General features: G+C 49.7%; 1 protein-coding gene across 2 annotated transcripts in view; it reads right to left on the reverse strand.

The window, feature by feature from the left end:
- LOC119433651 (uncharacterized) overlaps positions 1-15,044 on the reverse strand; it is a 276,033-nt gene that overhangs the window by 105,429 nt on the left and 155,560 nt on the right. The window lies entirely within an intron of this gene.

A 15,044-nucleotide genomic window follows, 5' to 3' on the forward strand; every position in this document is an offset into this window, starting at 1 on the left:
AACATAATCGCAATACTGTCTGAGAGATCGTTCCACTAACTGCACGTGGCAGCGCAGAAATACTGAGCGATTGGGTTCGACCAAAAAGATGCACAAAATTCTGTTGGTTATATTCAAAAAAGGTAAGGCGTGCAGACACGGACTCAAGAGAGGTGGACTTCTCGTGTGTCCGTGTCTGCACGCCTTACCTTTTTTGCATTATGAATCCTTACCAACTAGCTCAGCTTTCTGTCGTTCTCTGTTGGTTATGAAGCCGGCGTGACGTTTGATGAGGCTGTGCTAGTGCCACTGACTGACACTGATTGGCATTGGCACTTACGCACAAGACAAAACGCCATACATAACAGAGTGACTTAGCAGGACACGCTGACCTGTTGAGACAGCTTGAGAGATGGTTTCTATGGTGCTAAAATAATACCACAAGGTGAGTGTGCATGATGACGGCGGGACTGCCACATGGGGCGTAACAAAATCATCTAGCATTAACGTTCTTGCAGCCGACGTATAGTGAAGCACTGCACGGGCTTAATTCGCAGCTTCGTATGTCACGGCTGCATCGCAGCTTTGTGACATCGTTGGTGGTTGCTCAAATTTCAGCTTTCCAATGCGAACAATCTTTTTCGCTTCTCAACACAGCTGTGCTTCCATGACAAGCTAGAGCGGTCGACCTGCACAGTGTGCACCACGTGGAGTGAACGTCTGCTGACAATGTAGTGCCAGCATGCACATGGTACTAGGATGATCTACAACTTGCCTTATATTGCATTTACTTTGCGTCCCCTTATTTTAATCTTTTTAACACGAAAGTGTTTTATGCCGGGGTCCACCAAGACTTCACTGACGTATTTCCGTCACGGAAATACGTCATACGGAAATACGGAATGACGTTCTTACAATGTACACGAACATAATACAAAGAAAGAAACCAGAAGAAAAAGTTCCGCAAACATGCAAAATTTGGAAATCGAACCCACGACCTCTCGGTCCGCGACGATAGATCGCCGAGCGTTTAACCCATTGCGCCACAAACGCATTTGCAGAGAGCTACACAGACGCGCCTTATATATCTAACACTCCTCCGTGTACCCGCGCTCTTGCTCGGGGCGGTGCCGCCGCCTACGAGCAGAAAAGAGAAGTACTGCATTATGACACTAACGCGCACCGACAGTGAACGCTTCGGTGGTCTCAGCACTACGACGCCTCGATGCCAGCATTCGAAGGGACGCTGGCATCAAGAAGCACTACCAACGCCACCTAGGTGGCGTTCACCGTACTCAGCACAGCGGAGCGTGGCCTCCGCAATTAGCTCTGAAAATGTTTCTGAAGTTGATCGCGGAGGCTGCAATTACGACGCGCTGTACGCGCTGATTTGACTCGGTGACGATTCAGTTACGTGCTTTGTCTTGCGCGTTGTATTAGTGTTTCAGTTACGTGCTTCGTCTTTCGCGTTGTGCTAGCGTGTGCAGCGTAGTGCAGCTTCCATATGCACGACGGTTGCTCATGGTCATCGACGTTGGTAGTCGTGATGGAGGAGACGTGCCACCAGGCGTCAGCGTGGGTGCATCAACGCCTAAGGGCGCTTTAGCCACAAAACACCAATAGACATTATATATCAATGTGCAATAAACATTACACTACTTCTGTGAAGACACGTTTCACTTTCGTGTTCTATACCGATTCCTATATAAGAGGGATCAACCACATTTTTTTGAATGTGCTTCCACCTCTTGGCTCTCATCATTCGCTTAAGCACTGCCTTGCTTATCTCCACACATGTCATTAACGTTATGTTGCTCGATGTTTTTATCCGCTTTCTAACAGCTCAAAGAATCGCCACGAGGTGCATGCCCGATGCACTATCAAAAAAAAAAGAAAGAAAGAAGAAATAAAACATCGCTTGGGGCCAAATGCACTGCACGGACCGTTTGTTCAGGCCCGGGTCCGGCCCGAGTCCGACAGTCCCATGCTTTGGCCCGCCTGAGCCCGGCCCGGCTTTCATCGTTAACGTAACCAACTCTCTTGAGAATACCTTTTTGCACTGCAGTTTGCACCACGCGATACGGTCGCATGTGCACCTGCATGGTAGCCGGAATTCATCTTTAGGAAAATAACAGCGCGGGTAGACATGGACACACAGAAGAACACGTACCCGGAAGCCCTTTTCTGACGAGTACTAAATCGTTCAGCTGTATCCGCGTGTTGTGGCGGCGGTCCAAATGTCTCTTCAAAGCATCGCGGCATCGCTGCTATGCTGACGCAGTTTTAACGCGAAAGCGTTAAGGGCCTCGTGTCGGTGTCCGTGGCGGAAAATATCATCGGCAAGGTGTTAGTGCAGGAGAAAATCATTCCGAACCACCCCGACAGCGTAGGACCTTCGCTGTGGTGCAAGGTGTTAGTGGACAAAAATTGAATTTCTCACAGTGAAATCCATCACAGAAATGGTAAAGTGCAACTTAAGCACAACCTACAGACATGGTGGCGTCGTACTGTTATTTCAATGTACGAGAAAACATAATTCTCTTACGAGGAAACTCAAACACAAACCTCTTTTGCCAGCATTTCTACCATAAGAACACCACCTCACTTGGGTAGCCTACTTGCGAAAATATTATCCAGATGGCACTGCCATCCTTGGCAGGTCAAATTGGGACTTGCCCTGCCAAATACGTTTGGGACACGCGCGCGCGTCGGGGCAATAGCAAACAATTAATAAAATAATGAAAAAAGGCCCTAGGGCCGTCACATTTTAATATAAGACGACTTATATTGCCCCTGAAAAAACGTCTTCCCAGCAATGCATTTCTGTTTAAAAGTGAAGCCGACATTAAAGGGATTGGTGTAAGCTTGGTCTTTGTATGCTGGCTTTCCCACGTTTTGTGTTGCAGTGAATGAAGCCTACTTGCCGGTTGCGAACGATGCGATGCGAACGGGTCCCGATAACGCTATCGCGTTCTACTCTTAAAGGCGAAGCTTAAGCGTCCTCCAATTTTTTCGCTTCTCGCACAATTGGAGGCGGTCAGCAATAGCGAGCTGTTGATCGGGGGAGCCTTTCCAAATGCTGCGCAATGCGGGCTACAGCCGATGCTCGCAGTGTGCGACCGATTGTGATCATAAGACTTGTTGCTGGGCTAGTCGGTTCATGTTATACCTTAGACCATATGGTCGCTTAGCGCAAATAATGAAGGAGGGACGGGGTCAAGGGGAGCGATTGTGATGAGCTACAGCGGCCTCCAAGCAGCACTTCCATCCACCTTTGAAACTTGGATACATGGAAATAAACTGTTTCCAGTCTCGTATGATTCTTTCATTCAAGCCATTTCTTGCAGGATGGTAGGGCGAGTAGCGTCGCAAAACAATTCCTCGTTCCTTCGCCCACTCTTACAATTGGTGGTGCATTGTCTGGTATTCCTACTGTACTATTCTTAAACATATTTTGTCTCAAAGGGCAATCACACTATTTGCGTCGTGCAGTCCCTATTATAGTGCACTAATCGATTGCCACTAGGAAAGACTGTGTTTTTCTTACTGCTGTAGCCTTTTTCTTGAGCTCTGCAAAATCCACCTGGACGACTTCAAACGGTATGCCAGAATGTTGAGGTAGGACCATCTCGTCTGTTCTCTGAAAGTACTTGGCTTTGTGGACCTGACATTGATTGGAAGGCGAACGTCACTTTCATGTGTTTCCACCAGAAACGCTGCAGAATGTCGCGATAACTGCGCCAGACCCGTCGTGCCCGCCAGAGTCCGGTGAATCATGATAAAGTCCCAAGATTCGAGCCACCATTCTTTTCGGAACCATTGTTTCTTGGAAAGTTCCCTCCCACAGCAGAGTTGCGCTGATATTTTCCTGATCTGGGGTCACCGCAAGTCTCGAAAGTGCGTCTTTATCCTGCGGTGGACCACGAACACAAACTGCTGGAGTTCACTCAGCCACGTCGCGATTTTCCCTCTAGGCTCTGCGAGGTTGAGGCTTGGTAATCGGTAAAGAGTGTGGAGCTTCTGCCATCCAGGTGAGGTCTAAAATAGCGTACGACCATTAGGACTGCCAAAGCTTCTTTCTCCGTAGTCGTGTAATTGAGTTGCGCTTTCGAAATTGTACCGGAATAACATCCCACGACCTTTTGTTGCAGGCTCCGTGGAGCGTCTGTATCCCTCTGGTAAAGCACTGCACCTGTGCCGTAATGATAAGCGCCGGTGCTCAGCTCGAAGGACAACTTGAAGTCTGGGAGCGTCATAATTGGATAAAACGAAATGATGCTCACAAGGCTTTGATAAACGGAATCACACGCTGCTGTCCACCGAAATGGCACATTCTTCTTGGTCATCTCTAATGGACGACCGAAAATGCTCCGCAAAGATTCGTTCAACTGATCCCTGCTTTGTTGTCTTGGTTTGGCCATGACACACTATACCTAGAAACACAACTTTTCTTTGGAAAAACTCACTTTTCTTGCCACTAATCTTGAGCTGCGCATCACTCAGTGCTTGAAGTACACCAGCGAAATGCTCCAAGTGCTTCTCCTCATTTCGAGAGTAAATTATTATATCGTTGATGTACATGTCACAAAACTTCCCAAGAAACGGTCGCAAGACGTCGTTCATCATCTTCTGGAACGAAGCGGGTGAGTTCTTCCATCCAAAGAGGAGTCGATGATACTCATAGAGGTCAAAGCTCGTTATGAAGGCAGAGTATTTCTTGCATTCTTCAGAAATTGTAACTTGCCGAATTCCCTTGCATAAATAAAGAGGCGAAAACACTCTACAGCCACCCGTCTCGTCTATGACAGAGTCTATTCATGGCATAAGAAAAGGAAAAAAAGCTTTGTTTGTTAATTAATTTGCCTGAAGTCCGTGCACAGTCGGGAGGCTCCCTTAGGTGCAACAGTGATGGGCGACGCGAATGTAGACGTCGATGGACGAATCATCTGTGCATCCACCATTTTTTGAAGCTCGTTCTTCAGCCACATTCTCTTCTCCCGTGACATATTATGTTTTTTTTTTCTCACCACTGTATTATCGCCTAACTTAAATGGTATGGTACTTCAAACTTGGTAGTTGCCTGTGGATATCCCTTCAAGCATGGCAAATTCCGGTTAAGCTTCTTAACATCTTCACCTGACGATGGCTTCCGCAGGCTCCTTAGGTGGCGCTGTGGCAAGAGCGGCGGCAGGGCGAGGAGGTGGCGCTCCGTTGCTAGGCGACGCCCGTGACGTCATCGCCAGGCGGAGGAGTTCCTCTGCGTACACCACCGGACTACCTTCAGCTTAAACAGTTTCGCTGTTTAAATTGTATGCCAAGGACTTCCCTGTACGTGTGTTTCCCATAGCACCGAGCTCGAGAGACGCGCCTAAGTATAGCTTCACGCGAAAGCTATCAGGTGAAACTAGGGCGCAAGTGAGCGCTACGATTGTGCTTTCCAAGCTACTCAATTTTCCAAATTAGAAGCGCCACAATGCCGTGGTCAGTGTATTTGAGGGCTGTTCATTCTCAACGTGCGTAACAAAGACGACGAGCGCCTATGCAGTATTAGTAGAACGCGTCGCGCAGAGCGAATGCTCGAGCTTGCAACGTACACTAATGCTATGCTTCATTCCTTTTGTGACAAATTAATTCTCTCGCCATCTGGACACTGCACTCGGTGAGTTGCTCCACCCGTCATCGGTTCCGCGTCAACATTACTTTACTTGCCTTTTTACATTCGCCCACGGATAATAAAAGATGTACGCTAGATGTGCAATCTCATCAATGCCTGCATGCCGTGGCAAGAACCAATCTGAAAACTATGAACACATATATGTGAAAACCTAATGTTCTTTCCGATTAACACAGGCAACGAACATTGTAACGTGCTTAAATTATTTCTACAACCTTTTCCTTAAACTAATTTTGCCTTTTTCTTTTTTTTTCCTGGCTCGTTGCGTTCACCTTGATCACTAGGTGCCTCGATCACTTTTTATTTTCTTTAAGGGATTGGCAAGCAATTTTTCAGGACCCAGTTTTTTTTTATGGTGCAACGAAAAGCTTAGCCTCAGTAGTGTTTACACCTGCAGCGGTTACTTACAAAAGCGCGTGGATACTTAGTAAGCAGAATTTTTCGATCTCGGCAGCCTCGAAAAAAAGAAAGAGTCCCTCGTCCAGCAACGCTGAGAATTGTGAGAACGATGCCGACAGCCTGCCTCACAAATTGTGAAAGCCGCCCATCGTTCGGCTTTCACAGTAGTGAGTGCAACTACGGTGAACCACCTACATATTGACCATTTCAACCACTTTTGAAAATAAAAAGCTGGTACCGAAGTTTGCGTTGTTGTACAGACCTCTCTCATATTTGTACCGCGTTTTCCCCCAAGTGCACGCCTACGTCATGGCTGGTTGGCCTCCGGCGTCGTTATTCTGTTGATAGACGAACCAAGCCAACTCATTGAAAACGAAGGCGAAGGCAGCGCCAATTTTGTACTCACTACGAAGGAAGGCTTATCTGCACATTGTAGATTAGAAAAACCTTATAACAGAAAAAAACAGTACTGTATTTCAAAAGTTAGAAAACTTATAATAGAAAAAAGTGTATTTTAATAATAATAATAAAAACACGAACCGCGTACACTAGTAGAACATCACGTGATAGGTCACTTGTACATCTTCATGTTTTTGCCGTGTGGGGGCCAAAGGTCACTTTTGCGACCTTTAGTGCAGAATGAAAAATAGAAATCTACGTTCAATGAGCATAAAGGCGCGTACATACTAGCAGAAAAACTAAAGTCCCTTCATAAGAAAAGTACCGCCATCCTTTGATCAACCTTCTCTCTTTCCTGTATCTCCGATTGGACAATGATAGCGCGCTTTCACTTCTTTATATTTTTTTTCTGCCTCAGAGCCATGTTGAAAGTTATACTCTGCGCAGACGCAGTCGCCGGCGGCGGCGTGCGCCCGGAATGAAAGCTTCAACGTAGACTTTCTAGAGGCGCCACCATCGACTTGCTTTCGCACGCAAAAAAAAAAAAAAAAAAAAACAAGCGCTTTAGGAGAGGAGACGGCGGAGGAAAGAGTAGATGGCGGTACTTTTTCTATATTGACCCTTTTCGCGGCGCTCCCATGGGTGCTGCCATGTTTGATCACGTGGTGACGCGTCCATTGCTTGCCTCAGCCGCCTCCGTTGCCTCCGCGTTTACAATAGAAGCGCGTGACCCCGGTGCGGCGCAGCAAACCTCCGTTTCGACGCATATCGTAGACGGTGACTTTTCAGGGAGCCGTTCCGGCTCCCGTGCGGGAGCCGAAACGTTTTATTATATTTTTTCAACTTTCGTGGTCGGTGTCCGTTTTAATTGTTGTCACGGTGACTTTGTGGACGACACTAAGCTTTAGAGGGCATGTAAGTGCTTTCAGAGAGCGAGCAGCGTATACGGTGCTTTTACTAAAAGCGGGACTAGAAATGTATACCAAGCTGTCCCAACTTTCCGCTTCTGAATTAAAGCGGGATCAGTGTGCTATTCGTTATTTATTTGGCAAACATTTTAAACCAGCGGCTTGTCATATTTCTGAATCAGTAAAGTTCCTCGGATCCTAGGAGCAGCCACTATCTGTTTATTTTCAGCGTAATCGCTCACAGGTGTGCTCTGCTGCGATAGATTTGTTCTTGCTGCGCACAAAGCTTGGAATATAAATGTTCTGGAATTTGCGGTAGCTCGTAGCAAGGACGTATTATTGCTAGTCCGATCGCTTACTCTGTGGACCGTCACGAAACGCTTCAGCTTCCAACATTCGTGTCTTGTCGGTGTAGCCACCGTCACTCATGCTTCGGCACATTGATTCAAGTGAGCGCCTATTCACTTATTATTGATACGTTGGCGATAGGTTGTGCGTAGGTTTCCGTGCGAGTAGGGGTGGATGTGTGTAGATACGTGCGAAAAACATACTATGCCGGTAAGTGGCACTACTTCCTTTTGTAACGAGCGGTACTCACTCTTAAGTGCCGACGTTCCGGAGTTGAAGCCCTTTCTCTGGAGGTCAGGCGGATGAATTATCTTTTTTTTATCCTTGAGGAAAGCCCTGCATCGCGAAGGGCGGCAACACAGACAGTCCTTATGTAGCAGCGGCGACACAGGTTGATTGCATTCCAAATATGCGAATCACTATTTTGCAGCGAACTACCGCACACGTCTTCCCTTTATCGTTACACACTTTGCAGCACGAATTGGGCAAGTAAGTGCATTAGCGAACACCCAGTTGCATTTCCGACAGCTGATCGCATAGCAGCAGGGCAGAAGCAGCAATGGTTTCGTATTCGTGCGCATTCGCTGAGGCAACGTATGGCATGCCGCCGAAAGCGCCATCTAGTTCCTCTAGAGCAAACTGCTCCGCGAAAAGGGTCAATAGGGACTTTAAGAAAAACGCACGCGGTGCGCCGCCGGCGGCAGAACGCACCTGCGGCAGGGCGGCCACACCAACCGCCGGCGCTTGGTGCGGCAGTCACGTGACAGCATAGACTCCTCCCCCCTTCTCGAACTATCTGTCAGCTCCGTCCGGGAGGCGTAATTCATTTTCCAGGGCAGCTGGGCCCTCGGACTGTGGCGCCGCCGCACGGGAGAACGTGAACCACGGCGGCGCCTCGGATCTGTTTGTGCACCGGTGGCCCCGCCGCCGGGCGCTGACGCGAAGCGGCGGTCGTTCATCAAAACAGTGATGCATTTATTTAGGAATAGCCCAAGGACGGGAAAAGGCAGACCACGTCACCTACCTGACTTGTAGGCACAACTGTGGCTGCTGTTAAGGGATCGATGCTATTCCTAAAAAAACGCATCACTGTTTTCATGATCCAAATATAATCTCACTATCAGGGAGGGAGAAGTCCACCTGACTGGAGCAGTATTTATTTATTTAGAGTGTTGCTACGCTGCGCTCCGCAATACCCCAACAACCGCCGCTTCGCGTCGGCGCCCGGCACCGCGGCTTCCGCCGCGGCACCGGGGTACAACCGACCGCACCGCCAAACAGAGAGGACAAAAAAGAAAATGGTGAAAAAATTAGAATGACTTGCCAGGGCAGGAGTCAAACCGACGAGTCCCCGGTCTCACAGTGAGCGTCGTAACCACTAGGCCACACAAGCACGCTTCCGGAGCATGCATTCATGCGAACCATATGATTGCCAACCAACAGATCTGAGGCGCCGCCGTTGTTCACGTTCGCCCCCGCCACAGTCCGAGGGCCCAGCTGACCCGGACGCGCTGAATCGCGCGCCGGGAGCTGACGCGTGTCGACGATAGTGCGAAACGAGTTTCTGGCTGAACCGGACGCGAGTACGAAACGAGCGGTCGGGCGGATCCGCAATGAACCAGTTTCCCGCGCGCACGTCACGGAAGCAGTCACTCATATTGGTCTCCTTTATCCGCGACACGCGGCAAACCGCGAAAGATCGGTCCAGGAGCGATACCTCCCGCGACAAAAAAAAAAAAAAACTGCTTCGCGGCTGCTTGCGTGGCGCGCAGCGCACGTTTTGCCGCTAGTGTGTACGCGCCTTAACAGGGCTTGTTATAGTCAATGCGATAGGCAATCTTTCCATCAGCGGGGTTACCTCGATTCATGTTCTGAGCGGTTGTCTGTCCCTTTCAGTACATGTGCATTACCATATAAAACTTGACTATGCATGTCACCTTAAGGATCATCACATTCAAGTACTGGCACGCACAGATGGTTCGTCTATGTGGACCGGGATACAAAATAAATCGCCAGAAACAGGATTTCTATTCAGTCTCTTACGAACAAGTTATTGTGTGTTTAGAAACGGTAAATATGTTAACAAAGTTTTGGATGGCCTCATCCTGGTGAAGGGGTTGCGTGTGGGTCGAGAATCAGTTGCATATATTCGATGCAACAGGCATTTTTCTTGTGTATTTTGCGCATGCAGTTTCTCGTATAGCTTGTTTCCGAAGGCTCCCTTCACCGAAGTTTCTTCCGTCGTTGTCTCCGCAGAAATGTAACGTACATATACACACTTTTGCAAGTAAGTGCCCTGCACTGCTTCTAGTACATAGCAAGAACTTGACTCGGGTGAGTTGGTTCATCTTGAGTATAACTTGAAGCAGCGCGAAGGGGCATGGACATGAACAAGACAGTAACCACGACAAGACGAGCGCTATCTGAAGTTTATTCGAGAAGCACCAGCCATTTATAAATTGTCGAGGGCAAAAAAAAAAAAACAAAAAAAGAAACGGATCGACAGGCATGCGCACAGGGGCACTACAAGTGTAGGTGTTTCGCGAGAAAAACCATCTCTAACTTTGATAGGCTAATTGACGCCGCGCTAACGCACTTATCTTCTGCTTTAACTGATGCAGTATGTGTTGTATTAGTGTATTTTACTACTCTGTTCTGTCGTATAGCCCCACGGGGCGCCCCACAAGACGGCGTATTAAAGCCCCTATATTTATAAAAGTAGCGCCATTCTTAGATCTTGCCGCCACCGCGCTCACCCCGGCGCTTCCTCCTCGCCCTCTCTTAGCCGCCTCCTGTCGCCCCAGCCTCCTCCGCTCCCCCATTGACCAATCCGTGTCACGTGGAAGTTCGCGTCGTGCTTTTGTATATTTTTTTCTTTCCAGCGCGCTCCGACTGCCACTCTCGGGCCTGTGCGACGAAAGTGCTGTACGCACAAACGGATCAAACGTGTTAGGGACAAGAACTTCGTTGTGATGGCATGCTGCTGCGCCTTAAGTTGCCGCAACCGACAAGGCGAGGGCAAAATGCTTTTTTTGTTTACCATCCGGCGTCGCAAACGCTTGCTGCACACTTGATATTTGCGCCGTCTCGCATCGTCGCGTTGCTACTTCCAAAACGGCATTATTAAGACCAGTTACTGACTGACGAAGCAAAATCGCGCCTCAAAAACGTCTCCGCAGGGCGCGATCGAAGTTTTCCTCGGATTTCCTCTGGTAGCGCGTTAGCTGTCGTCTGCCACGGCAGGCCCGACGCAGGCGGCGCCACTGTCGATATCGCGCCTCGATCGCGCTGGTCGCGCCGAGCGCGATAGTGGAACGGAGGAGGAGGGAAGTGGATGGCGCTACTTTTAAAAATATAGGGGCTTTACGGCGTATAAACGCCCTCAATGCTGCCGAGTTGGGCGGGTCGTTCCTTTGGAGCCACCGACGGTGTCTCGGTGCCTCCCTTCGCAAACACTACAATGGCGCAGTCGACATACGTCCTGAATGCCTTCCCCTTTCCGCCACTCGTCAAGTGCAGCCATGAAGCAGACCATCGGCAACGCCTGCTGCGGCGATACCCGTTCTGCCCGCTTTCATCGCAACGGACAAAGCCTGCCGAAGTGGCCCCTCTCTCTCAGCGTATCGATGCTTATCGCGTCGCACATTTATTTATTTACACGATACTGCAGACCTCATTGGTCCAAGCAGGATGGGCAAAAATAAAACAGAACATTCGGAACGCCAAGAAACAATACTGCAAGTCAATAAAATACACGGTTATTCACTAACAGCAGACAGGCAGAATATAGAAAACATGAATAGGACACAAGTTATACAATGTTGGCAATGACATTTACAAAATTTTCACTTTGAAACACATCTTCTGGTAATGAATTCCATTCCGTGATTGTTCGCGGGAAATATAAATATTTATATTGGTTTGTCAGAGCAAAGTAAGGGGCTAAGGTGAAATTATGTTTGTGGCGGGTTTTCCGCGTAACTGAGGGCGTGACGTAATTTCCTATGAAGAAGTGAATGAAGAAAGCTTAATCAAGAAATTTTTCGTCTTATGTGGAGGGGCTGAATTTGGTTAACTACCATTAGAGCAGATGGAGAGTCAGTACTTCGAAATTTGTTGTAGATGAAACGCACTGCACGTCTCTGCACTTTTTCCAGTTCTGTAATGTCTTTATTGGTATGTGGATCCCAGACTATTTCTTCGTATTCGCGTTTCGGCCTGATGAGAGATAGATATGCCAATTTCTTAACGTTGCTTGGTGTTCCTTTAAGTTTATGCCTCAAGAGGCCTAGGTTTCGTTTTGCAGATGACGTCATATAATCAATGTGGTTAGTCCAACTAAGCTGGAAATTAATCACAACACCTAAGTACTTATAACATGTAACATTAGAAATAGGTCTGTTCTCAAGAGAATAGTCAAATTTTAGTGGCATTTTCTTTCTTGTTATTCGCATGGATACCGTTTTTTTTCTGTATTAAGAACCATTTCCCATTTGTCGCACCAGTTCATGACATCGTTTAGTGCAGTATTAAGTAAGGTTTGATCAGAAAGTGAGTAGATCGGTTTATAAAGCATACAGTCATCAGCAAACATACTAATAGCAACACTGGGATCTATAGCAGAAACTATATCGTTCACATACACTAAAAAAAGGTAAGGGGCCACGTACACTTTGTGGGAACCCTCGGGTCCCATAACCGCCGCTAGGGCAGCGAACGTCGCGTCAAGCGCATGCGTGCCAGGGAGAGTTGGGAGAGGGGAAACTTTCCTTCCGTGGGGCGGCGCACGGGAATCGCAAGCGCTATCAGCGCCACCAGGTGGGTCACGTGAGATCCCGCTGATATCACCTGGGTCTCTTTGGTCCCCGGCAAGCGGCGATGGCGGATGTCTCCGCCGCCGCTCCCGATTCCGCACGTGGTTAGTCAACCGCGTTCTTGCCGCGGCAAACGCCGCGGCCCCCCCGTATTCCCCAGTTGGTAAGTCGGAAGCCCTTCTTTACCTAGTGTATTATTCTCTTCGAGGGAACCCTCAGCGATGTCAACTATAGCTAGCTGGCCTGCTCGAAGTGTTAGTTGCAGTCGTAATAAATGCTTTCCGAGTGTACACGTGGTTGTCGTCTATTGTTTCCTCGAGCTTGTACCGGACCGCGGTTGATGCGCAGGCATGCGCCAACCGCGGGGCTCGGTGTGTCAAGGCAGAGGGCCGTTGGCATCCCCCCATATCCCGACATTTTGGCGCCCAACGTGGGGCAAGCTCTTGGAAAACGTGACGACGATCGGTTCGGTGCGATGAAGGCTTTGTCCGGACCAGCGTTAGGCCTCAACCAAAGGCGTGATTGCTAGCTAGATTGGGCATGTGCTTTCTTGAGTGCGAGTTAACGCTGCACTAGGGTCACCGAACTCGTGTAGACGCTGAGATTTGCAGCGAGTTTTCTCGTGAGAGTGCGCCCGAAGCGAGTGAGTGCAGCAGCCGACGCGGTGGTCGATTTTCCCTGTACATATGTAAATAGCCTCCTTTCTGTATCTTTGGCTCTGGGAGCTGGGCGCCGGAAACGCTGGCTAGGACGTCAGCGGGGCGCAGTCCCACGAGTCTGCTCGGAAGCTGCGTGCTGAGCAGCGAGCGGGGACCACTTAGCTAGGCCTGTATCTCCTCGCGGCGGCTCATTGGAACCCTTTATGGGTCTTTTGTGGCATTGGTATCCGTCATGGACGCGATTAGGCCTAAGGCTCTGCGGAGCTGCCAGTCGCATGTTCGAAGATGACCATGCCGTGACATTTAGCGGGTGCAACCGGATTCGCTAGTTCTACTATACTCGGCCGAGCGGAGAAACCTCGTTCGAAAGAGAAAGCTTATTTTGTTCAAATGGACCCAATATTTTGCGGGCGGAACAACCTAAATCTCGGGGGACCAGAGAGCGCTTTGTTCATACGAGCATCGCCCTTTTTCGCGCTGTATCGGACCGGAAAAATTCGGTCGAAGCGAATAACTTCATTCAAACGAACTGGATTGTTTTTTTTTTCATCTCGTTACCACATAAAGCTATGCGGTAACGAGATGCGGTGGTTCAGCATCGTGTCAGATGGCCGACGCTGCGGCGGCCTCTACTGCCTTAATTCTAAGTGTTTGTGGAGTGCATTTGAGCGACTTTGCAGAACGAGTGAAACCGCCTCGACTTGCTATTGCTGCCATGGTCCACGTCCCTGCCTGCTGTCTCGGCCCCTCCCTGTTCGCGACCCGATGCAGCAGCACATGGCAGCCACAATCAGGGAGGCTTACCATCATACACTTCCACGAGGATGCGTCGGTGCGAGGTTCATCGAGCCGGCGCGCGCGCCGCTTCGAGAAAGTCCTGACCCGCTGTTCCCGGGTGGACACTGCGGCGCGCATCTTGAGGGCAAGCCATCTTCAGCCCCCGTCGTCGTCAACCACTGTGACGGCTGCCACATGTGGGCGGCCGCCACACAGGACTGTGCTGCTTATCAACGTGGATTCGGACATTTCCTGCCGGAGTTTACCATCGCATCTGCCCGGATACTTTGTCAATGCCGTCGTTCCAGCGATTTCTCCACTGTAGGGCAATATTTAAGGGTGGAGGGATGTGGGAACCCTCGGGTCCCATAACCGCCGCATGGGCAGCGAACGTCGCGTCAAGCGCATGCGTGCCAGGGAGAGTTGGGAGAGGGGAAACTTTCCTTCCGCGGGGCGGCGCACGGGAATCGCAAGCGCTATCAGCGCCACCGGGTGGGTCACGTGAGATCCCGCTGATATCACCCGGGTCTCTTAGGTCCCCGGCAAGCGGCGATGGCGGAAGTCTCCGCCGCCGCTCCCGATTCCCGCACGTGGTTAGTCAACCGCGTTCTTGCCGCGGCAAACGCCGCGGCCCCCCCGTATTCCCCAGTTGGTAAGTCGGAAGCCCTCTTTACCTAGTGTATTATTCTCTTCGACGGAACCCTCAGCGATGTCAACTATAGCTAGCTGGCCTGCTCGAAGTGTTAGTTGCAGTCGTAATAAATGCTTTCCGAGTGTACACGTGGTTGTCGTCTATTGTTTCCTCGAGCTTGTACCGGACCGTGGTTGATGCGCAGGCATGCGCCAACCGCGGGGCTCGGTGTGTCAAGGCAGAGGGCCGTTGGCATCCCCCCATATCCCTACAACTTCCTCGGGGAACACCTGAGAAGACAGGAAGAGGTGAGGAACAAGCCAGCCACTGCCCCCAGGAAGCTCAGCAAAACGCCTGAGCCGGTATTCTGTAGCGATGCCTTTCCGGTGCTAATGACTTTTCGCGCTTAACGCACTTTGTCAGTGGTCAGAGCGACGGTCCGCTCGCGTTATCAAC

The sequence above is a fragment of the Dermacentor silvarum genome, chromosome 11 (assembly GCF_013339745.2).
Source record: "Dermacentor silvarum isolate Dsil-2018 chromosome 11, BIME_Dsil_1.4, whole genome shotgun sequence".
NCBI lineage: Eukaryota > Metazoa > Arthropoda > Arachnida > Ixodida > Ixodidae > Dermacentor > Dermacentor silvarum.